Below are 25,196 nucleotides of genomic sequence, written 5' to 3' on the forward strand. Positions count from 1 at the left end.
TCCTGCATTGTTCGTAGTTGAGTCACGTAATAATATAACGGATCGCCCAGTCTTGAAAAATGCACCTCACATTTGGCGGTGCCTTTTACGAAAGAATTTGCGGATATAGCGAGTGCATCAGCGTATCAAATATACAAGGTGAACTATTCCGCGATATGCTGTATAACGAGACCGCGCTCAGCGGGTATCCTTTATAAAATTCTGTGGGGGAAGCATTTGTAACCGCGCGATATTCCAGCATCTTGAGATTTCCACGTTGGAATGGCAAATGTCAAGAGGAAAATTGCTCATGCAGACTTTTACTTTGGCGTACGCTGTTAAGGCGTAATAAACTGCGAAAGTAGGCCTGTGCGTTACAGGAATTTTCAATAGGCAGTAATATACCGTTTTGCAATTTCTCTTTGCATTTTTGATAGCTCGACGGCTATAACTTTGATTGTTCCTCGCTTTAATTATAATTTAAGGAATATTTATATTAAATATTAATTTGTAATTTTTCTTGAAAGAAGGAAGATTTATTACATTCGAAATATCTTGAAATATAATTTTTTTATATTTTCTTTGATAATTTTTATACAAAATGATTATTTTATCACAAACAATAGAAGAAAATCTAAATAATATGCGTACATATAGATGTAAAATATGTATTATATTTTACCATAACGCAAGAATCGAAAAGAGATAATGAAAATAGATAATAAAAATGATCGAATCAGCGCAAGAATACTAACTATAACAACACACGAAATATTGTCAAAGGAATTTCGTAGTCGCCTCATTACACTTTAATTCCGTTGGGTTGTAAAGAGTTACGAATGGCAAGTTTAAATTACGCGGAAGGGCAGTTAGTAGGTACTACGGTTACTGCGTACGTAGCAGGGTCATCGATCACCATGTCCAGGCCGTCGCGTTCTTTATTCGCAGAATAAATGAGATTCATTATGACTCCATGTGTGCGCCAGTCCATAAAAAAGGGCTCTGGCATTTTATTTATTAATACTACACGCGGTCGCTACGCAATCGCGAACGGAGAGTACTTGATTTTTATCCGGCTCTCATTTTCGATGCTTCCGAGTCACTGTTTGTCCCGTAATGAACCTCCTATCGTTCCTTAAGATCTATGAGATTAGCCTGTAGAACTTCTAAATTGCATCATTTTTCAATGTTCTTCTTCCTCTATGCATTTTCACGAAAATTTAGTATTGAATAATTTTTCTTGACACAGCAAATCATTTTCAATAAAATTAATCGATTGTTTCTCTTCTAATTCTGTTTCGACGAAATTTAAATTAAGATATTATAAAGCTCATTATGCGTATTATTAATATGACGCGAGTTTTAGTAAAATTTAGAATTTGCAATTCGAAGTTTGGAATATAAAAAATTTTTACATTAGGATCTGAATTTTTCTGGGCATCAATATGGATCGAATTTCAGAATTTCAGAAAACGGCGCAGCTGAGCTCCTACATGACAAAGTATGTTAAATCGAGGGAAATATGTAGTAGAACTTTTCTATCTCTTCTTTTTTTTTAGTTATTACGTAATGGGTGGGGATGACGTAATGGCGCCCTTGCACATTCTTACTTTACATTATCGGCACGTCGGTCGTTAAGTATGCCCGGGGATAAAATTTAATCAATTACGCGGAAGTAAAGTGAGAAGAAACATTAAAACACGGATGGTAATTCCTACGTACTTACCTACCTACCTACCTACACAGCGCCCCTTTAATTTAACGAACATTCCTCGAGACAATTAGGAACTTTCGTTCTGAAACTTAGTTTTGACGCATGATGAATTAATCGGATTTTACTCATTACTACGTTCTTAGGAGTAATCACCGTGTCTACCGTTTCTCAAAGTTTTTAATTATCCTTACGAAGAGCTAATGTAGAACACAGGGGAGGTCACGCGCATGCCTATTCGTCTTGATGAGTCATTTCGCAAAAATGCTACACGTTGCAAAGTGCATTAACTTTCTATCGATGCGCATACTTATCTTATTTTTGATTGAAAAGGAATCAAGGAGAGATTAACGGGCAATGAGATATTTTTCATGAATTCATCGATTTTTGCGCTGCTTTTATTCTTGTAGCGTGTAAACGTAGCATCCCCGATATTTGCGTTAATATTAATTAAGCGAGCAGCTCCACGTTTTATCTAACGGTACAACATCAATAAGAAAGAAAACAAGTGTTCGTGCGCTGCACTCATAAACGATGTGCATTAAATTTTCAATTTTTAATAATTTAGATATCAAGATACACTATATTTTTCACCGATAAAATAATTTTCCAATAGCAGAAGGCATTTCCGACTGCAATTATCGCACGTGAAATCGTTTTATTAAACTTGGCGCGGCAATCTCGCTTAAATGTCGTTCATTATATCTGTACTGCAAGCACATTTTCTTGCCGCGTTCATTTCAGTCGATTCTTGTCTCGTAAAACACATTTTACATTTCTGCATTTCGCGAATTCTCGGGGCGACTAAATCGCGACGGATATCTCGGTCGCTGAGATTAAACGGTTTTCCCATTATCCGCGCGTTTATTCTTCTGTGGAATGAAAATCTTGAAAGGATAAGACCGACTTAAGACAGATTCAAGCTTTCGCTTCAAAACTACTCGGCAAATTTGTTTTTTATCCGGCAATCATTTATTGTACATTATTTATCGGAAAGATCCTTTTATGAATCTTGTTACGACTTGGTCGAAATTGTCGTCGAAAATCAAGCGCGGACATTTTTGTACATGGCAGAAGGAAAGATAGAGGACGAGAGAGAAAATCGTTTCGCGAAAAGAATAAGAATTTGAAACAAAATTGAAATGCGACATGAACGCGAACAATTCTCGAGAGTGACGCTTGCTCGAGCGAAACCTCACGGAATTTCGAATCGGCTGAAATATCGACAACATCCGATGTGTGTGGTAGGCTGTGGATATATTTACCCGGTGCGCGTTTTTTTTTACGATCAATCGGTCCTCTGAATTTTTTATAGTTTCGATATTTACATATTGAAATATCTAGTACTAGGCCGGATTTTTAAGCTGAAATAACTCTTGCTTGCGCGTGTCTAAATTTCAAATGTCGCACGCTGTTGCAAATGTCTTATGAGAATTTGTAGATGCTTTTTTTTTAAATAGTCGTTCTTTATTCTCGTCGACAAGCTGGCTCTTTAATCTCTTAGATTTTACTGCTATAAATTTTATATGTGCAAATTTGAGCTTTAAATATGTATCTGGTGGCGGAAATTCACTCTTTTATTTGTCAAATGAAGTATGCATTAGCAATTATTTATAACAATTCTTAGTTTGAGCTAATATTTTGAATTTTTTAATTTAATATCTGAGTCTTTAGTCTTCTGTACATTTTTAAAATGTTGGCGAAATTTAAATGTCTCAAAGACGCACGATTATATGCTGCTTTTTTCGTGACAGGCAGTAACGGATTTCCATGTTTAGCGAGAGAGAAAGATTGCCGTAGACTCAGGGCACATCTTCTTTTGTACTTTGACTGAAGAAGAAGTTTTCTCGAAGGCGAGAGCGTACAAGGGGCGGCTATTTTCCGTGAAAATTGTACTCCCTAACCTTGTACATGCATATTTCATTCGGAATGGCGTAAGCCGCAGGCCAAGGGAGACATTTCTTCGCTTCTCCTCAGCTTCGGCTAACTTGCTCGAACTTGCACAAACTTTGGCCGACTTAACCCTTCACAAGCTCGGGCTCTTTCGCACGTTGCTGTTTGTCTTTACAGTTGAGCTATGATAGTTTAGTTTCCGAACTCGTCTACGAGATATTCCATGGTTATTGCGTTACTCACGAATGACAGACATTTGAGAATTTAGAAAAACTTTTTGATATAGAATATTTTTTTAATGCGCATGAAAAATCTATGCATATGTTTTAATGTTATTATTTTAAATATTTATGAAATGTCTGGTAAAAAAATTGCTTTCCCCGAAACAGTAGGATTATCAACTTCATCATTTCTATTTCACAGTTACATTACATAGAAATTCACGTTTAATTATGAACTTCCAGGATACTATAATTTCGTTTAATGGTTGCTACTTCACATAGAAACCGCGCTTTAACCATTTTTTATTTCCTTTAAAATCCATTTATTTATTAGTTCACTTATGGAGCTTTAACTTCTAGCCTCATGCATATATTCCATGTGAGCTCGCGGTGATGTACCGTTGGGTGTCGCACGCATGATTCATACTGGCGCACGAAGTTCCTGGTCGTAAGTGTGTCTGCTTTTACGGGAAACTTCACGGAGATCCGCCCACCTTGGACGATGGGGAATTTGCGAGAAATTGCCAGAATTCATTACTTTCGTGATTACGTTCCCTCGCGACCAATCTTTTGCCGGTTCAGACACCGCGTTAAAAGTACAGAAATGGCCAATCAAAATTCGTACGTGCCAATGAAAATCGCTGTTGGTCACTCGTTATTACGCGCCTGTGCTTTTTTCCGGGCCTGAAGTTTCTACTCTCTAAAAGTGAATCAGTGAAAATATCACTAATTTAAACAGTAAAATAAGATTTCACTGAGAATCAGTGAGTATTTTACTGATCTTCAGTGGAAACGCTTATTTTTTTGTTATTTTATCTTATATCTCACTGATTATGGTCAGTTAAAATAAAATTCACTGTAAAACCAGTAAATTTCACTGTAAAACCAGTAATCGCTAGTTCGTTCGTTTACCGCTACGATCGCTATCTCTCTCGTATTTAATTTTAGTCATAAAAATTATATAAAGTTTGCAAAGAGCGACATTTAAAATTAGAAGTATTACTTCGATTTAATTTCTGATACAATCTCAATAGAGAGGCTTCAGATATTAAATCGATCTTTATAAGTCGGACAAATAAATGTCTGGCGACTTAATGAAAATTATTCGTTCGTTATCTATTTAAAATAACAAATTCAATATGCATGTAATATATAAATAAAATAAAATTTTTAATATAATAAATATTTAGTAAATATAAATAAAATTTTTAAGTTTATATGAAACAGATAGAGAGATGAATTGTAGTTTAATATTACTGACAATAACGAAAGAAATATTACTAATATTGAGAAATATTACTGATTGAAACAGTCAAAATTATTAACTGATTCTTTCAATAAAATATCACTGATTTACAGTGCTGTACTTATAACTGCTGTAATCAGTGACTATTTACTGTTTTTCAGTGATAATACACTGATTCACTTTTAGAGAGTAGTTGCAAGTCTCTCTCCTTTTTTTTATGATGGTACGTTTAGAAAGCTGCATTATTGCACGCAGTGAATTCGAAAAAAAAAAATCGATCCTGTGCTTGTGCGTGCTTTCATTCAAAGTATCTATAGAGAGCGCCTGGATAATGATTCTTTTTTTACAACTAGTGTACGTTGCTCTCTTTTGTATTTTGTTACACAGCAATAATTAAAGTCGAACATTATAGTTGCGAATTAAAGGACATCTTTACCAGATCGAGTTCAATATTCGAAAAAGAAAATGTTAAAGAAATTTGCTATCGCGAATGAAGCGAGATTACAATTGGAAAATGAAAAAGTATTACACAAAGTATTTAATATTAAAAATTATTTATTAATTAAAATTTATTTAATATTAAAAATTTATTCGACTTTTGGCTGCTCAATCTTTCTGCAGTTTTCTCGATTTATATTTAATGAATATTATTTCTATATATTTTTTATATTAAAACCAAAGGAAAACTAATACTAAAAATAAAGGAAGAATTTATCAATTTTCGTTAAAAATATATTGTTTATCGTATATATTTGCTTTTCTTCTTAAAACAAAATTATGCGAAACTAAAATAATAATTTAATCTCAATTAATCCTCTTTCTCCATCAATTATATCATAAAATCGTTAATTTCGAAGATTATTGTACGTCCAAGTTTACTAATTTATAGAGCAACTTAAATTATTAAATATCGTCAGACACGTCAGACATATATATGCAGACAACTTGTCCTCCATTTCAGAATTACCCTAGAATGCGAAGTCGCCTTTAATTGTCTCATCCATTGATGTCTATTCCTGTGCTGACTTTAGGAGTAACGTTACCAAACGAGCGATTAACTAACAAGTTCGTTGTGGTTCATGAACGAACATCCCGTTATAGCTTGCTCGCAATTGACCACTCAGCAGTTGATTTTAACGACTGTTTGTCAGCTATACATGATCGGCATATCATTTATAAGATTCATTGAAGGAATATAAAAGAGAATTTTCACTTTATTCTTTATGAATACAAATGGCTTGTATCTAGATAATTTTGGACACTTGTAAATATTTGTTCGTAAAATATTATTTTCTGTTTTTTCCGATATAAATATTTCAATATTAAATATCCCAAAAATATTTCAAGCACATAAAATGAAGATAAATTCCGAAATAAAGTTCAGTCGTGTTAAAAGTTTTTATTGTGCTATTTGTTTCAATACTATATAAGTTTCATTGTTATTTTCAGTTGAAACTTTGCAATTGGAACAAATCTATTTCAATAATCCTGAATGTTAATGTAAATTTTATTTGAAGTGTTTTGTATATTGTTTGAGCATTTGTCCGTCAATTTCAACGACAGTGTTGCGTCTTTACGTAAGGAATGTCTATTAACAGACGTTACATAAGCACATACGTTATGGACTCGACGAAATTCCTGGAATTCGCAGCGACAATATCGCGCTGCCTGGAAATCTTTTATAATCGCGAGAACACGGCGCGAATTGATAAAAAAACAACGGCGTTTTCGCTGGCGGCGGAAAGAGAAAAATGTGTACTTTAAAAGTTTTTTTCTTTTACCTTTGAGGTACGTCGCAAAGGGGTAACCGCATCGATCGAGAGAGGAAGTGCGAGCGCAGTTAGAGAAATTTCAGCACGCAAAGGTTGATCGACCTGCGGTTCCGCCTTACGTGACGCGTTTCGCCGCGAGCGCGACCTCAAAGAAAAAAAGAGGGAAGAAAAAAATACGCGTGTAACGTTTTCTTTTCGTGCGGAGACAAAAGCGTTTCCTCCACGATGAAACCGCCCGGAGGCCTCCAGTTACAAGCGAAGCTCTACCTTTTTGTCAACGCAATGTGAGAACTATTGTTCTTTTTTTAAGCGATTAGGAGAGAATAAAAATTGTTAACGATCGAAAAAATTTGTCATTAGAATGTGTTTTAAGCGACGCGAATCGTGCATAATTTATACATTTGTATGAATCGGATAATATATATAAAGCTAAAGATTTCTTGTCATTATTATGCACAGACACATATATACGTCAACGATATTGCAAGCGTAACTGTAACGTAAAAGAGACAAATTAATGCATGATGTAGTAACGAGTCGATGTAAATGTAACTCGCATAGATGTAGAAAGATATGCAATCGAAATAATTTCATTGAATGCAATTATGTCGACATAATAATTGTGCCGCATAACGGCATAATTATGCCGTGCGCGGGCGTGCATAATTGAATTCTGATTTCCGCTCGCTATACATTTTGTAACGCGAACGAAATGTCCCCCCGCCAGCAATCTATTTTGAAAAATTCCTCGCAATTAGAGGCCGGTGCGAAAAGTAAATCACGTCATGGAACGAGGTCCAAAGTTTCGCGCGCACGCGACGAAACGCGATTCGATCACACGGGATATGTGCGATAGCGAGAGAGCAGCTCCACTCTTTGTTTTTCCACGCTCCTGGAGTACATCGTTACGGCAACGGGGTGAGCGAACGGAAAAACGCTTCAATTTACCTGTGGCCGGCGGCGGGGTGACGGCGAAAAAACGCCGGTGCGGTTTAATCAACGTAAATACTATCGACGGTGAGAGAATCGAGGAGGGAAGGAGCGAGTAGTTTGCTGAAAAAACGGCCAACGGCCAAGCCCTTTCGTGGATCGCTGAAAATCGAAGGTTATGCGACATCCCCTGCGCAATTTTTATTGTTTCGAATAGATTAGCCGGCAGGCTCCCTGGCTATTATGTCGCGATTTTTTTTTAATTATCACGGTGGTTATTATTATACGGATAACGCCGCTTTTTCGCGCGACACCGCCCGAAGATACTTCGTGTCGAGATTTAATCGCGCGTGTACCAGGAAGCGAATAAACAAATAATTAAAGGCCGAGTTTTACGATCCACGGGGGTTTTTAATCCTTCGCGTTTATTTTTTTCTTTTCTTCTTTCTTGGTCCAGCGAGAATTATGCGAGGATGTACCTTTCGCCATTATTTTGCGCCTGGACGCAAAAGTGTAAACCTTTTTACGTTCCTCCGTATCTTGTGTTAAGTTACGGATATAGTCGTTTATGACACCAGTACGTGTACATACCGTGTCATTAATATTGTGGGACTCCCGCGTGGGTGGACATTATGGTGCGAGTACCTTCTACGACAAGACACCATTGAGGATTAAATATTCAAAGTAAGATTCGTATTTTTGAGCTTTGGGCGTAGAACATCAAGTTAATTTATATATGTGACAATAATATATACGAAGTAAAATCTTTCTTCGTGTCCCGATCTTATCTCTTATATCATTAAATATAAAAATTTTTAAATTACATATTTAACATATAGTTTCTGCTTTTGAAAGCTTTTGAAATTCATAAAATTTGTTCACTAAAGATTTTTATTTGTATAGGACTAGAGATTTTTATTTGCATAAAAGAATAATTGATATAACAATGCATAATAAAAATATGATTGAAGCAATCATAAAATAATTAAAATATAATTCGATCCATTTCTTTTTAATATCATTATTGCACACGATTATTGTGCCATAAAAGTTTTAACTTTATCTGCATAATCACGTAAAATCTTTCTTCGTGTCCCGATCTTATCTTTTACATCATTAAATATAAAAATTTTTAAATTACATATTTAACATATAATTTCTGCTTTTGAAAGCTAAATTCATAAAATTTGTTCACTAAAGATTTTTATTTGTATAGGACTAAAAATTTGTATTTGCATGACAAAATAATTGATATAACAACGCATGATAAAAATATGATTGAAGCAATCATAAGATAATTAAAAAATAATTCGATCCATTTCTCTTTAATATCATTATTGTACACGATTATTGCGCCATAAAAATTTTAACTTTATCTGCATAATTACGTAAAATCTTTCTTCGTATCCCGATCATATATCATTAAATATAAAAATTTTTAAATTAAATTATTTAACATATAGTGTCTGCTTTTGAAAGCTAAATTCATAAAATTTGTTTACTAAAAGATTTTTATTTGTATAGGACTAAAGATTTTTATTTGCATGACAAAATAATTGATATAACAACGCATGATAAAAATATGATTGAAGCAATCATAAGATAATTAAAAAATAATTCGATCCATTTCTCTTTAATATCATTATTGTACACGATTATTATGCCATAAAAGTTTTAACTTTATCTGCATAATCGCGAAACAAATGCAAAGTGCAACTTTGCCTCGGACTTTTTTCGAGGCTACCGGGTGTCGGCGCAAATCGACGCGATGATTACAGCGTACGCATGACTTCCGGAAGCAGGGGAGAACACAAGCAATGACCTTAGCAATCGACGCGATCGAGCTCGCTTCCTCGATGACCGTCGTCGGACTTAATAAGCTTTGGAATCGTAAAAGATTCTTTCGGTTCTCCTCGAGATTAAAGAAAGAAATTATATAATTCTTATTGATACTTCGATATCAAAATATACCCGGCGTTAATTGTTAAAAGATTAATAAGACCATATCTGAAATTGATCGCACGCTCAAGTCCAGATACAGTCTAGTTGGAGTTAAATAAGAGTGTACGAGAGAAAGGTCGTTGGCCGCGCTCAGGCATGCCAAGATACGTGCACGCAGTTAAATTATGATTGTACCGGATCGCGTAGAACGAAATTGAAGAAAGAATCTCTCCTAGCTTATCTCAACTAATTACAGAAACGCAGTCAGGATGATGCAATAAGAAAGTTGGAAATGGAGTATGCAGCTGGTCTTGATGAGGGAAAGCTACTGCCGACCCGGTAGTCGTGCAAACGCTAGAACATCTTAATGATTAAATAAATTGTTGCAATACGATACAAATAGTAGCTGCGGACGTGAAATTTAAAAAAAGAGAAGAAAATAATGAACGCGCGAATCATTACTTGGGGAAGAATGCGACGATCGATATCTTTGGATTGCTAAGAATGCAACTGCATTTAGCCTTCCATTAACGATGCTTATCGCAGTATCGAACATGAAATTATTGGCAATAAGTAGTTTACAAAAAAATTCATGCAATTTAGTATTAAATTAAATTTGCGTTGCATTCTCAAATATTTTTCTCGTCTCTAGAAATACATATAAGATCTATTGAAAAATATTAAAACGATGTGTATTCGTTTCTCAAAAATATACAAATATTAAAACATAAAAGCACAGGATATATGCGAGGGTAACAAATTCACATGCCATATACAAACACATTTATAGTTTTCTATTCAAATATTTTTTCTTCCGGGAGTATCGTCTATGTTTTAAAAACAGTGTAGTTTTATTTGCATGTTAACATTCAATTTCAATATTCGTGCTTACAGTATCTCAAAAATCAATCGACTCAACAATAACATACATGCGGAACAAATTATCTCGCTGTAATAGTTTTTTCCTAGGACGATATTGTTTTATTGAGAGAATTTTTCTAACCAATATTAGAAATGAAAAGAACGAGAAAACGAGCGGCTAACGGGAAATTTTGGGCGTTTCGCGACAATATCGGTGGCGATTAGCCAGTTTTATCTTGAGTGCTTCAAACTACCGACGCGAAATTGCGCTCGGTTCGCCAAAACGACGTTCTCCTGGGACGTATTTTCCATTAACGAAGGCCTCGCAAGAAGGACGGAAAATGCGAGGAGACAACGGGAGAAGCGACGAAGACGCGGCAGAAACTGTACCGGATGGAATGGAACGCCCGTGAAAAGTAAGGCGAATAGAGTCGCGTTTTACGGCAGGAAGGATAGAGGAGCGAGGGGGGGAGGAAAAAGAGAAAGATACATACGAGGAAAGGGATCGGTGAGGCGGATGAGAGGCAGATGGCGGGAGAAAACGACGTGCATTAACGATATGATGGACGGCGGACGCGGACTCTGTCTACGATACCTTCATCGTGACGCGCGAAAGAGAGATGCAGGGGGAAGCGCGCATTATTTATTCGACGCCCACGCGACGAGCCGCTTTCAGAAACGATTTCACTTCGAAATAAGACGACACAAAGGGAATATATAGAGTACGCGTGAAAACTCGAACGATACGACACGCGATAATCGATACGTGGTCCGAACATAAGAAACGGATTAATTTTCACATTGCCTTTAATTCATTGCGATATTTAATGGAAATATTATGTACAGGATTGGATTTGCAATTAATGTCGGACAAAAAAATGTTTCTCGATTCAACGAGACGTAGAGATTAATAATTTTCGCGCGGAAAATGAAATTTTGTTTTTCTCGTTTTTGCTTTTCTCTTGCCACGAGCACATACACTTTACGCGCAGGATGGGATGGAGGGGGCGGAGGGACTCCGATAAGGAGCCACAAACGAGCGGCTTTATTACACAACCGTAACAGGTTGCCGGTTATTGTAAAGCAAAACGGGAACGATCGGCTGGAGGGAAGAAAAGAGATTTGTGGAAGGGGAGCACGGAGAACACCGTGCCACTCAGCGTTATTGCGGAATTATCGTGTTTATACGTACGCGAAACGTAAACAGTACCTGGAGTCAATTCCGGACTTGGCATGGTTTTGAAGCCACCGATGCAGCTTCGATATCGCCGATGATTCCTATAGCCGATATCGTATCCGCGTCTCGCTGTTAAGTCACGATCGGCTCATATCGATGGAGAATACGCCGTTGTTCTCCCACTTTTTACCAGTGTAAAGGAATTGTCGCCATGTTTGCGGATTGCTATGCAGTTTATATCGAGAGAAGATCGATAACGTGTATTCTAGTCAATTTTCTTACATGTACGGTCGATTATATATAATTGGCTTTATATAATTATATATTATGTGTCTGATTTGATTTCGTGTCATTAGAAATAATCGTCAGAAATGTATTCAACTCTCTTATCAAACTATTATTCGATTACTATTGGTAAGTTATTATTATATTTTATATATTTTCGGCGTATGCAAATGTGATATTCGCATTAAAATCCTAATAAAATATTATTTTTGATAATAATATTTTATTTTAATTATTACATTTATTTTACAATAAATATAATAATTTATTTAAAATTTATTTGATTAGAAACCGCGCTGTATGTGTGTGTGCACATGAAAATATGATGCATGTTTTGTATTTATAATATCATATATGTATGTACGTGTGTATATATATATATATATATATATATATATATATATATATATTATTCCAAATTATATATATTATTCTAAAACACACTTGAAGATTGTTCTACAAGTTGGTGCGTGACTCGAGCATTATTAAATGTAAGAGCGATTACGTCGTTCAAAGTAGTTCAATATAGCGTGACAATCGTAGCGAACACGTCGATATTCTGAATAATTCATCGTCTTTTATTCGCCGCTTATTTTCTCAAACTGCCGTTTAATTTCGTATAGAGAATGCGAAAACAATGCAAGAGAGAGTCTCGCATTTTATTGACGCGGTAGTAATACGGTATGGCGATAACTTTCGTAATTATAGGTCATAATAGGTAGACACACAGTCGCACTTAAAGACACGGTACTCTGTGTGTTTAACAGTATAGCGTTTTAGTAACTTCTGTTAACGGACTTCGGTAGATAGCTTTCGCGTGATAATTTTATATTTATAGTAGACTTCAAACTTGTGAAATGAGTGTAGCACGGATAACTGTCACTATAAATTACATAGATGAAATGTAATATTGCAGACACTGATAATTAATATCGAAATTAAAATTTATATAATCGAATATTGTGAAAAAGAATCTAATTTAAAAATAAAATTTCAACTTTTTAATAAATCAAGAAATAGAGTGAAAAAAAAAATTTTTTATTGATCGCAATTTTATATATATGTAGGTTCTTTTTCACTTATGAAATATTTTTTGCGATATTTTTCAAATGCTTCAAATCAAATTAGGAAACTCGATATACATTTCTCGTTTCTGCAGTCAAAAACTTATATGTAAAATGATACGGTTAAAGAATAACGAGATTATTTACGCTCTCCATAAAAATGAGTGTAAAAATGCGATTTACGATAATATGATCCGGAAGAGCAGGTTTTTTTTTTTTACTAAACGCATTAACTCGTTCGTGTTCCGCCATTGTACGTGTTTAATCGAATTTCATTCACAAAGTATTCCCGATAAAATCGCCGAACGTTTCCGAGGCAACGACATCGCGCATTATGACCGATGACGTCTGTTATCGATTATGCGGACAAACTTATTAGACAGCGATTAGCCGTTATTCGCACGCAACACGCTGACCCCGTTTCCTCTGGTGGCGAATCCACATGTGCACACATGATCAGCCGCAAACCGGCGGTATCCCTCTTGTCGCAGACGTCATCCATCCCTCGGGCTGCGACCCTTCGTTAATGTACATATGCTGAATACATACGCACGCGTGCGTGACCGTCGTTGCGTGTACTTTGGCCTATCTAATGGGATTGCGAACACGAGATGCGTATGAAGCAGCTTGACATATATTTGACGTACGCGAGGAGTAACTCGTATTATGTTACGATAGCGCTCACGAAACCAAGTTATAATTTTTATACACTATTATGTTACGCAATAAAATGAACGGGTTAAATTGGCAAAAATTGTATAAAATAAAAATTTACTCGTATTTAATATTTTCGATACAATTTGAATATGTTATATTTTTAATTCGGAGAGTTTTAACGAAGAAAGAAATAATTGGAAAACTCTACAATCAGAATTTAATTTGCAATAACCCATATAAAAACTGCAATATTTTGCATAAAGAAAGAATTATAAATTAAAATTCGGAAAGATGAGAAAAATAGAGAGGCGAAATATATTATCAAATAATTGGAACACATTTGCACAATTGATTTTATATAGTTATATAAAATTGCGATATTATTAGCAAGAACGCGTAACATTCATAATTCACGTGTCACTACGTAGCATTCTCTGAAATACGATTCGCTTTGTGATTGTCTACGTATCTCGAGTTTGACACGTAGATGCAGTAGCAATATGTACCTACAGCATGACTCGCAAGGTGAAACGTGCGTAACGCACAGTTCGCTGTGCGCGAAACATAAACGCTCTTGTGTCACGCACGTCGGGCCACCATTTGTGCGTGTATATGCGTGTGTTGGGTCTCTCTCTCTCTTTCTCCCTCTCGGATCTATCAAATTAATCGGCATGCATTTAGATTCTCGCGTTAGGAAAATGTCGTGCATTCATGTTGGTTCATTACTTACCTTTCGTAATTTTCCGGTTTGCATTTCAATTGACATATTAACGTCAGATTCGTATGATTTATGTACAGTCATGAGAAAGTTCTCGCGACCTCAAGTTCGTCACGATAATTAATGGCCCCGTTAATGGCTAACTAATCGATCGAGGTTACATCAAGGCAGACCAATCACCGCGCAATGCGACAGATTGCCCGCATAAGCAGGACGATCTCGAGCTGTCTACACGCAGGATGCATTTGGCAGCATTATGCCCATTAACCATGCGAAAATTGTTTATTCTCGGAGATGCGGCGCATAGTTTATGCATATATATGTTCGCAAATAAATACTTAAAAATAAGTGTTTCAAAATATTTCTGACATTTCGTCCTCGATATTTCTTTGAGTTACTGCGAAAAGATGAAATCGTACAAATAATAATTAAAATAATAATCTACGATGACGTAGATTTAAAAAGTAAAGCATTTCCGAATCTCTCGAGGTTCTTCCGGGTCTCGGATTCTTCAATCGCGTGATTTCCGCCATATTTTGTCCGGTAGTCGTTTCCAGAAACAGGGGTGGATGACTCGGCGAAGACATACATCTCGAGATAGGTACCTGAAGAGGGATGGTCCGTATGTCTGGGGGGGAGGGGGGAGGGGAAGCGTCCTAGGTATGCAAGAGCTCAAGTGAGAGCGGTTGGCGGTTGATTTGCTCGGTTTGGTCCAGACAATACCCAGACGGTGGTTTTGTCTCGAGGTAACGCCTGTTCAAGCACTCTGCCTCCTCTTCGTCGACTCTTTACAACTTACAAATACATATAGACAAATAGACTTGATATACACGTCACGTACACGCCGAACTTGCATATGAAATCTTACCGTAAACGCGTCCGTTACATTTTTCATAGTTTATAAGCTCGTCCAGTGTCTCTGACAAGCAGAACCGAAGAATTGATTCTTTCCGCTCCAATACATAAATGTTTTAAAGCTATCAGTATATTTTCTCTTACGATCATAAATAGAAGAATAAAGATTGAAAATGTTGAAAATAATTGTGTCTTTACAAATCATTTCACAATAAGAAAGAAAATAGGAATTAATATTTGAATAAATTGATCATTAAATAATATCATACGTAGAGAGGAAACAAGTAGCCAAAAAATTGTGACGAAAAGTTGTAGAAATCGACTTTTCACATTCGAATTTATTTTTCCACTGAAAAAAAAGAAAAATAAATGATACCATTGGACGTATAAAGCGTACTCCAAGATAAGAAGATTTGCAACGCATCTACGAGGTCTGTCTTGGCAACGTATCGTGTTGCGGCGTGTAATCCGTAGCCTTGGTCCACATGATGGCTTCTTTTCACGACTACTATCGCTCGTCTCTCGCATTGTTGCTGCATCGTGAGCTGTATATTGTACATAACCGAACGATGCACCGGAACAAGATGTTGGAATGGAACACGATCTTGGCTCTTTCTTTCTTGGCTCTTCGTTGTACTTCTCAGAAAATGCGAGTATCTTAAAATGAATGTCTGCTATAGTATATATATTTTTTTTTAAATTTCCATTATAGAATTAAAGTTCATTGCATTGTAAGATCTTTTTTATTTTCTGTATAAAGAAAGAAAGAGAGAGAGAGAGAGAACAAAAATGGCGAAATAATCAGAAAAGTTAAAGTAATGTACTCAAGGATAAATTGATTATGTGTACGCGCAATATATGCTGGCAATCGTGGTAAATTAGAAATCTGAGCGGATAGAGGCTTTAATTAATGGGTTAATGCAGCGACGCGACGCTGCGAATGGGCAAAAGTTTTCCCGATGGGCTCGTAGGTCATTGTTAAAGGGCGTCACCGGGGTCGAAGGTCGCCTCCCCAAACTGCCAACAGAGCTTCTCGTCCCCCTATATTACCTCGTTTCACGCTCGATCGTGCTCATTGAATCCGCGCGCCCCAATTTCGCGTCTTCGATATTTCGCGTCTTTGTCGAATGTGAGAATGCATCTGTGACATATGTTGCGATCCCTTCTCGCGCTTCCGTTCTCGTCCCTTCTCGTCCCTTCTCGTCCCTTTCGTCCGCATCTTCCCCGACGACTCGCACAATTTGTGCGATAAGTACACGGTGGACAATTTGCGCATCTGCTGCATCTCCGACGATTCGCGATGCTTCGTCTGGGGGCGTGAAATCAAACGGAAGTCAATGGTGCATTAACGTAACTCGATTACGAATGTCGCTTCTAATAAGAGGGATGCTCTCTCTCTCGCTGAATGTTTAAAGAAATGATTGTTACCCCTGTTACCGTGGATATTAACTTGGAAGTGCTAGGCGTGAGAGGAAGAAAAATGTTTAAGCAGAGATGCTTGCCATTATGATGGAAAAATATTGGCTCGATGAAGAACGTCGGGCTTTTACACCTGGAAGTTCCGTTATCGGTAAAAAGCGCCGGCTAATATTCAGAGTGCGGTTTTATTTGATTTGGAAGATGCGAAATGTAATCAAAATGTTATATTACGGCTACGTTAATGTCAGTTAATCTATTCTCTCGCAATTATTTTAATATATTTCCTTTGCAACGACTTTATGAAAATTAATCAAACACACTCATGGCATGAGTCTCATGCGCGACGTCATCGCCAAAAGAAACGACGTTATTCATCGGATAAATTTCCTTAATGCGATATACAAATAACAATACGTTCTCCGCGATAAGCTCCTGGAATAGCGTGCGCAAGAATAAGAAGAAAAAAAGAGGAATCCAGTTGAAAACAACACGCGAGCGCGGGTCAAACCTCGTAAAGCTGAAAAGCGAGATAAAGTGAAAACGGTTGCCGCGGCCGTTTTCCCGATTCAAGGATCGCGTATTCACGTCGCCGTGCTCTGCGAGAATTGTGTACACCACGCTACGATTTTGTTTTACACGCCGTCCCGTGCTAATTTGTCGCGATGTGACGTTGCACGTCGACGGTGTCTCGTTTCGCGAAATTCCTTTTGTCCGGAGCTCCTCGCGGCGACCATTCGTCACCGCGGACCCCTTAATAATTCTCCCGTGGTTATCGCGCCGCATGCGAGTCGCGACACTCGGGGAACAACAGTTGGCCAACTTTTCAGGCGGGTGGTGGACACATCCGCTACATAAAATCACGCTGCGGTTGTGGCACGTTTTCGCGCGAAAGATTCCGGGGCTGACGTGAGCCTCTTTAACCGTGTTTCGTCATTTATTATATCGAGCTTAAAACTGCTTAACGACGATGCCATTCCGTAAATTGCAAATCCGTTCAATCCACCCGAGCTTTGCTCGATGCTGCTGAGGGTGGAGAGGCGCCTCCTCGGTTGCGAGATGAGATTTTTTTCTCGGGACTTACCCGCGAAGTATATATACGACGCGATCTCAACGATGTAGGGACCGAGTCCGCAATTGAGAAGAGAGCGCGAAGCGGGACGTTATTTTTATAGAATTGTAGCGAGTAACGCGAACGCGCGGGTAAGTTTTATCACCGTAATATCCTGTGAAATTGCGTACGTACATTTAACATGATGGCGTGACATCTACCTAGATTTTAAACATCTACTATAATAATGATTTAATTCTTTTTTTCAACAACTTGACATTTATCTTGAAATTTAGAGTAGTTAATCTTAATTGTTTCAAATTTTAAATATTGCATTAAATCCCTCAAATGATTGTGCACGTTTAAAATATATTTGAATACGAAAATATAATTTAAAATTTAAAATGGAATATATTTTTCCGGATAAATATAATTTAATTATATACAATATATATAATTGTAATCCACATGTACATGTGTCTTATGTATTTATTAAAAGACATTTTTTTTAGGCTATCAATATGTATGTGTTACCTGTAATATTTCTTGGCCAGAGTGTATGAGAATTATTGAAGAGATGAAAGATTAATATCAGAACTATTCTTCTTCAAGAACATAATTTTTTAAAATTTTTCGTTGAAAATATATTATGTCTTATGTATTTATTAAAAGACTTTTTTTTAGGCTATCAATATATGTATATGTGTTACCTGTAATATTTCTTGTCAGAGAGTATGAGAATTATTGAAGAGATGAAAGATTAATATGGAGAGCTATTCTTCTTCAAGAATATAATTTTTTAAAATTTTTCGTTGAAAATATATTGTCTTATGTATTTATTAAAAGACATTTTTTTTAGGCTATCAATATATGTATATGTGTTACCTGTAATATTTCTTGGCAGAGAGTATGAGAATTATTGAAGAGATGAAAGATTAATATGGAGAGCTATTCTTCTTCAAGAATATAATTTTTTAAAATTTTTCGTTGAAAATATATTGTCTTATGTATTTATTAAAAGACATTTTTTTTAGGCTATCAATATATGTATATGTGTTACCTGTAATATTTTTTGGCAGAGAGTATGAGAATTATTGAAGAAATGAAAGATTAATATGGAGAGCTATTCTTCTTCAAGAATATAATTTTTTAAAATTTTTCGTTGAAAATATATTGTCTTATGTATTTATTAAAAGACATTTTTTTTTAGGCTATCAATATATGTATATGTGTTACCTGTAATATTTCTTGGCAGAGAGTATGAGAATTATTGAAGAGATGAAAGATTAATATGGAGAGCTATTCTTCTTCAAGAATATAATTTTTTAAAATTTTTCGTTGAAAATACATTGAGAATAAATATTTAACAAATTTTATGTATGTGTATGTGGTATTCAATATATATATTTTATAAAAGAATCGCCGTGCAATGGGGAGAAACCAAGCCACGAATTCGCACGTTCAATCTTTTAAATGGACTGATTCCAGCGAGTCACTTTAATCTCTTAAAGGCTTCGAGCTTGTTCGCACTATGAAATCGCTGCGAATAAGTTGGTGGATTTGCGAAGTTTGCGAGCGTGACTGAAATCGAAGTGGAAGCGGTTTACGACTGGCCACTGCCATTATATCGAATCTCTATATTCGAGTTTTATCCAACTTTGCTGCTGTAATATCGATCTGTCTTCGGCTCGCTCGTCACTCTTTACTTTCTTATAAATTATCACTGGCTATATCTGTTTACATTAATCGAAAGTTTTTTTTTTAGTATGTGAAAAGCACGAGAAAATATTTTTGGGAGAGATCTGAAAAAGTGCAGACTATGTACGTGATATATAGGTGCATAAATTTTATTATATACAAAATTATAGCGAGTTTTTTCGCAATAATTTACTGCGTTGCGGTATAGTTTTCAAATCTTTATACTTAGGAATCTTGTGTGAGTTGAAATTTCTTTGTTCTATAATTTACAGAGTTTGCTTTTCCGAGTAGAATGATAGAAGTTTGTAGATGCCGATAATTTTTATAATTTTTTTTAACATTTTAATTACAGACCATTATTGACTATCCAGAGAAGAGAAAAGTTAGTTTTTTAAATTAACTCTTAGTTTATTCTTTTAAAAATCTTAGGGTATCACAGAAATACTTAACAAGTTTAAGTCAAACTATCTAAACTTCCGGCGAAATAATTTATATTATTTAAACTACTGATTATAATTGGAGCGAGTAATTGGTCCCAGTTTCCAAACTTGAAATAGAAACAAGACGATGCTACAAAGTTTTATAAAATTGAAACAGCCGACTTACATATTTTCTTTGTTGAATTTTCTGAAGTTAAATGTAATCAATAAACCCAAAATGATAACACTTGAAATGATTTAATTTTTAATGTATGTTTGAAATGCAAAATGCAATGCTAAATGAAATATTTAAACATTTAGCACATTTTTATAATTTTTATATCTTTTTAATATTTATACATTTAACGATAGTCATATTTAATTGTTTTTATACTTTATTTTTGATCAACATACATATACACATATAGTTTTCTTTTCTAATTCTTTTAAAACTATTTTCTTGATTTATTTAATTTTTATATCATTACATTTCCAGTCTATAAGAATAATTCTTTTCCGTTATCAAAAAATTAATAACTTATTAATTGATTTCTGTGATTTTTTGGAGATTTAGAAATAATGTGTAATTTTCTATTCATCCAATATAGATTCAGCATTTTTTGCGTTATTTTGTTAATTATTACATATCCATAACGTCATAATTTCCTGTTTGCGTTACCGGAGTAAAATAAAGACGGTCCGGCATTTTACAAGAACACCTGGTGAAACTGCCGGCACTTAAGTAGGATGCTGATGTCCGTTCCGGAAACTCATAAAAAGGAGAATTCGTAGGGATAGAGCTCCGCGAAATGTGCAGCAGGACATAAAGTTTAATTACCGTTAGTGCTTTGTGGAGAAATCTTGGTTCTAGATTAACATTTAATTCTTTTGCGAAAGTGCGCCGCTTTAATCTTCCCTGGGCCTGGAGGCAAGTCATATGCATGGTATCGTAAATTCAGATAACAACGGAAACATGACAGTTTATATATTTACCCCATTCTTCTTCTTTTTAACTCGCTATACCTCGACATTATCCTTTACAGTTTGATTTTATAGTGAATATAAATATTAACGCGAAAGAGAGAATTTTTGGAAAATTTGACATTCATTAATTGGCATTCATTAATTTTGTCATATATATTTTGCATTGATTATTTTAATACGCGAATACCCTATAGAAAATTGAAGACTCGTAGTGCGATTTATGAGTTATTTATAGTATATCACGAACACAACCTCATACATTGAATTTCTATTATAAAATATTTCAAAGATAATTTTATTGTCTTTTCGCTTTGGCGAAGATATATATTTAAAACCGCATTTTCTAAAACAAAATTAAAAATAATTAATATTGACGTAAGTGGTTTTCTCATGGCATTCTGTATTTCGAACAAGTGTCAAAACGGCAAGTGCGATAACGGCTCACAAAAAGTTCTTCTTAAATAAAATTATTCCTATTATATTATATATTTACGTTAATCGAATTTTTATCATTTCATTCGTCAATGTAGAAGTTAAAAGCACGTCAAGGCTGCATACCGTGTGGTCCCGGTTATTACATCTTCAACTAATATGTCTAATTGTGGCGCGTGACCCCTGGCCTTCATGCGTTTTACTCCCACGCCGGCCATTGCATATTCTTCGTTTCGTTCCGCGTAATGGAAATCATCAGAAGCAACAGCGTGTTTGAACAAGGTCGACTGGCGCGAGGCTTGACACTCGAGAATTAATATAAATTTCAACGACCCGATCTTCATGTGCATGCGAGTGAATCCGGCGTGAGTATGCGTGCGTGTTCTTTATCATCACACGAGCGACGAGAGTTCGTTACTAATTCACATGGCGCCCGCGGCCAGACTTCCAGTTTCGTCTATAACGAGAATCGTGGTTTTTGCGCCCGTGAAATGTACATAAAATGCAATCGTCCCATGCGGTTCGACATTCCATTACACAACGTACAATAAATGCACAGCATAGTTTCGTCCTTGGGATTTGTTATCACGAAATACAGCATTATTCCACAAATACACAAGTTTTTTTTTTAAATTTTATTTGTGAATTATAAAAAATTCGAAATTTTAGAGAGACAGAGCTTTTACATTAAATATTTTTTATATTTTTTACTATATGAATTTAAATTAAAAATTATATTATAATAAAATGGACGATTTTTATATATTTTTTTTAATGTAAAAAGAAACGCGTTTTCCACACAAAATACACTGCCTTACTAAACTAGCAAAACTACCGCAGACCAAAAATAATAACACTAAAAAAAAAGAAGAAAGAAAAAAGAAAAAACAGAAAAATGTTTTTTGTTCGAAAAGCGCTCCGAAACTGATTGAATTCAAAACACGCTGCAAAAGTGATAGAAAATACGGAATTTTAGAGCGAAGGCACTTCAGAGCGAGAGCTTTACACTACTCCTCGCTCAAACCGTACCTAAAACATGTTTGACCTTAATCTGCGTATTAACAGTGCATGTCATTAATTTAAAGTGTAAAAATAAAATGAACGAGTCGCATTATTTTAATACGCGATTTATACGAGATTTTAGCACAATGTTTTAATATCCCAAACTTGTAGGTTTTTTCTCGATATGAAGTTTTGCCTTGTCGCACAACTTTGTAATATTACGTTTGCGGTAGTATCGTGATACTTTCACTCGTATGCGACCAACGTGATTTTATAGTTCGACTACTCAAAGAGTTAACTTCCTGCGCGGCAGTATTTTCGGTTCGCTGAGGATACGGCGAACTTACGAATATCGTAGTTCCTTAACTCTCTCTCTCTCTCTTTCGTCGACGCCGTAATAAGCAAAAATAATCTCCGTGAGCGGCATTTCATCGGAATCCTCGTTATATACGGTTGGATATAAAAGCACGGAGGCACGGGAGAGCAAGCGCCGTGAAGCTTTTTCAATCTGTCGGTAGGAAAGCAGCTCGCTGCGCGCGATAAGAATCGCAATTCTGTTCCTCGTCGATATAATGTTGAGAGCTGATTAAATTGCCCCGCTTCGCAGGGATGTAACCAAGTAATATCCGACCGCGGATAAGTTTTTTGCATATCCGGTATATATATTCGGACTGATTAAAAGCCGCGGTGAAACAGCCGCGGGCTATCGTAAATAAGCCCATCAAAATTCTCGTTGCATCTCCCTAGGAATAATGAACATTCGTATATTAATCAACTTTGATCAATTTCCCTGCGATATTTTTATATTTATATCTCTATTTTAACAATTTTAAATTAAACAATAACATTTTATAATAAAAAAATTGAAACATTTTAACAATGTTCGTTTTTCTATCGTTATACCTGCAAAAGTTCCACGACTGAAAATATAAAAAAGCCATATATGTATATTTTTATTTATTTATTTATTAAAATATTCTATTGATTATCGATTATTGTATATGTCATGTTGAATGAAAGTTTTTATTTTTCAATATTCAATATATTTCTTAATATTAATTAATTCGCGAAAGCTCGTAAAGCAAAAGATTGCAATCTCTGCTTGCTTTCGTAAAGCTAACTTACTTCGTAAAGCTAGAAGTTGCTATATCAATTTTCAGTTGTGTTTGTAAACTGTGTTTTAACTTTCAAATTATTAATGCTTCTCGACATGGAAGTAAGCACCGGTATTAGAGCGGACGAAACATGGCTGTGTCACGTGGTGTAGATGTGTGCAGCGTGTCAGCGATTCTGTTTCTTACTCCGATTGTTGTATTTTGCATAGCGTAGCATGCGAATTTCGTGATTGAGTTACAACAACGTTCCACAAACGCGCCGATGGTCTCATTCGCTGTTGGTGATAAAAAAAATAACGAACAGTTTCTTTTAGACGATTTTGTCACGCAGAGGCGTATAGTCCTCTGTGCGCGAGTGACAGGAATTTGATTCCTATCGAAAATTGAAAAGCTCTGCACTGCGTCACGCAATCTTTATGGAGATGAAAACTATGGGCTGTGAACAACGCACAACGACAAACAAAAATCTGATTTCGCCCGCGTCGCTCGGCCAGGTAACGTTTTTCAAATCGTCATGTCGCATGTCACTCGTATTCCGATATACTCGGTCGTGAACCTACCACATGTTACCTTTGCTTTTGCTTGTACCTCTGCAGGAATTTGTCTATTTTATTGACGTTTAATTTTTAATTTTCTATCACCGACGTAACAATCATTGCATTAGAAAAGTTTAAGTAATAAGTCGAGGCAATATGAAAGAGCTATAAAGTATTTGAGCTTGATTAATAAAGGAGGTAAAATGTAAAATATGTAAAATTAGTATTATATATTAATATTATATATAACAGTATAAATTATTGTATATTAATTTTATATTATATATTAAACTGAGGTGACCTGTATTACAATCTATTTTAGATACACTTTATTTAAAATGAAGAATGCGCGGTTTATCTAAACTTGGCCTAAAAAAAGAAAATATTGAATCACGCATTCCTTTTATTGTGAAAAGTTCATTGAATATAGTATTTATTCTCGAGACAGAACAACACACACACACACACACACACACACACACATGCATGTACGCAGGATCTCGTAGGAAACATTAACAGACCGAGCGTAAACATTATATATTTACAATACCTCGACAGGTCGCTGAACACCAGAATACAGATTGTATTATACTCTGCGTGACAAACTCAAAGTTTTATTCAGTTAACTGTTATCTTTTGGCAGAAACGGTCTTGAGTGTGGAAACTCCCGCTAGCACGGACTCCTCCTGTTAGCAACCTGCTGCGAAAGGCAACATAAATATTGCAGAAGGTATATTCTAAACATCTCACAGCACGTTCACGTTGTAACGGCTCACATTGATGTAAACACTATTACGTGAAATTTTCTAAGAAAATAACCTTAGGTTTATTTTTAATCTTTGTCTTTAATTATTGCATTAATTTTTGTAAAATTTGAATATATTTAAAATAGCGTGCTTGTTTTAATCGATTTCCAATATTGATTTGAAATGTATTTTGCGACTAAGAATATTTTATGAAAAATAAGAAAAGATCTTCTGTTCTTTTAGAGCAAACATTTACGCAAAATAATGTTTTAGCTTCATTGATTCCTAAAAGATTGCATTATACTTATTAGCGATTAATATAATATAGAAAGATATCTCTAAAATATTATGTTTTTTTCCTTTAAAATATTTTAAAGTAAAGTATGCGTAAATAAGACGTATTAGAAAACTAATTTTATTGTATAAAGTGTTCATCAATTAGGGGATTTCTTTCGAAGAGATTATTTTAGGGACCGCACTGAATTAA

General features: G+C 35.4%; 1 protein-coding gene and 1 long non-coding RNA gene across 5 annotated transcripts in view; one reads left to right on the forward strand and one right to left on the reverse strand.

The window, feature by feature from the left end:
• The window catches only part of Fas3 (fasciclin 3), a 290,217-nt gene that overhangs the window by 46,381 nt on the left and 218,640 nt on the right, over positions 1-25,196 (forward strand). The gene's annotated exons all lie outside the window — the stretch shown is intronic.
• Positions 20,465-21,694, reverse strand: LOC145972960 (uncharacterized). Its single transcript, XR_014439323.1, has 2 exons — positions 21,437-21,694; positions 20,465-20,816 (listed from the first exon to the last, which is right to left on the reverse strand). It is a non-coding gene; the product is annotated as an uncharacterized LOC145972960 (long non-coding RNA).

Source organism: Camponotus vicinus, unplaced genomic scaffold (assembly GCF_025532165.1).
Source record: "Camponotus vicinus isolate PSW18456_S1 unplaced genomic scaffold, iyCamVici1.0 SCAF_6, whole genome shotgun sequence".
Lineage (NCBI taxonomy): Eukaryota > Metazoa > Arthropoda > Insecta > Hymenoptera > Formicidae > Camponotus > Camponotus vicinus.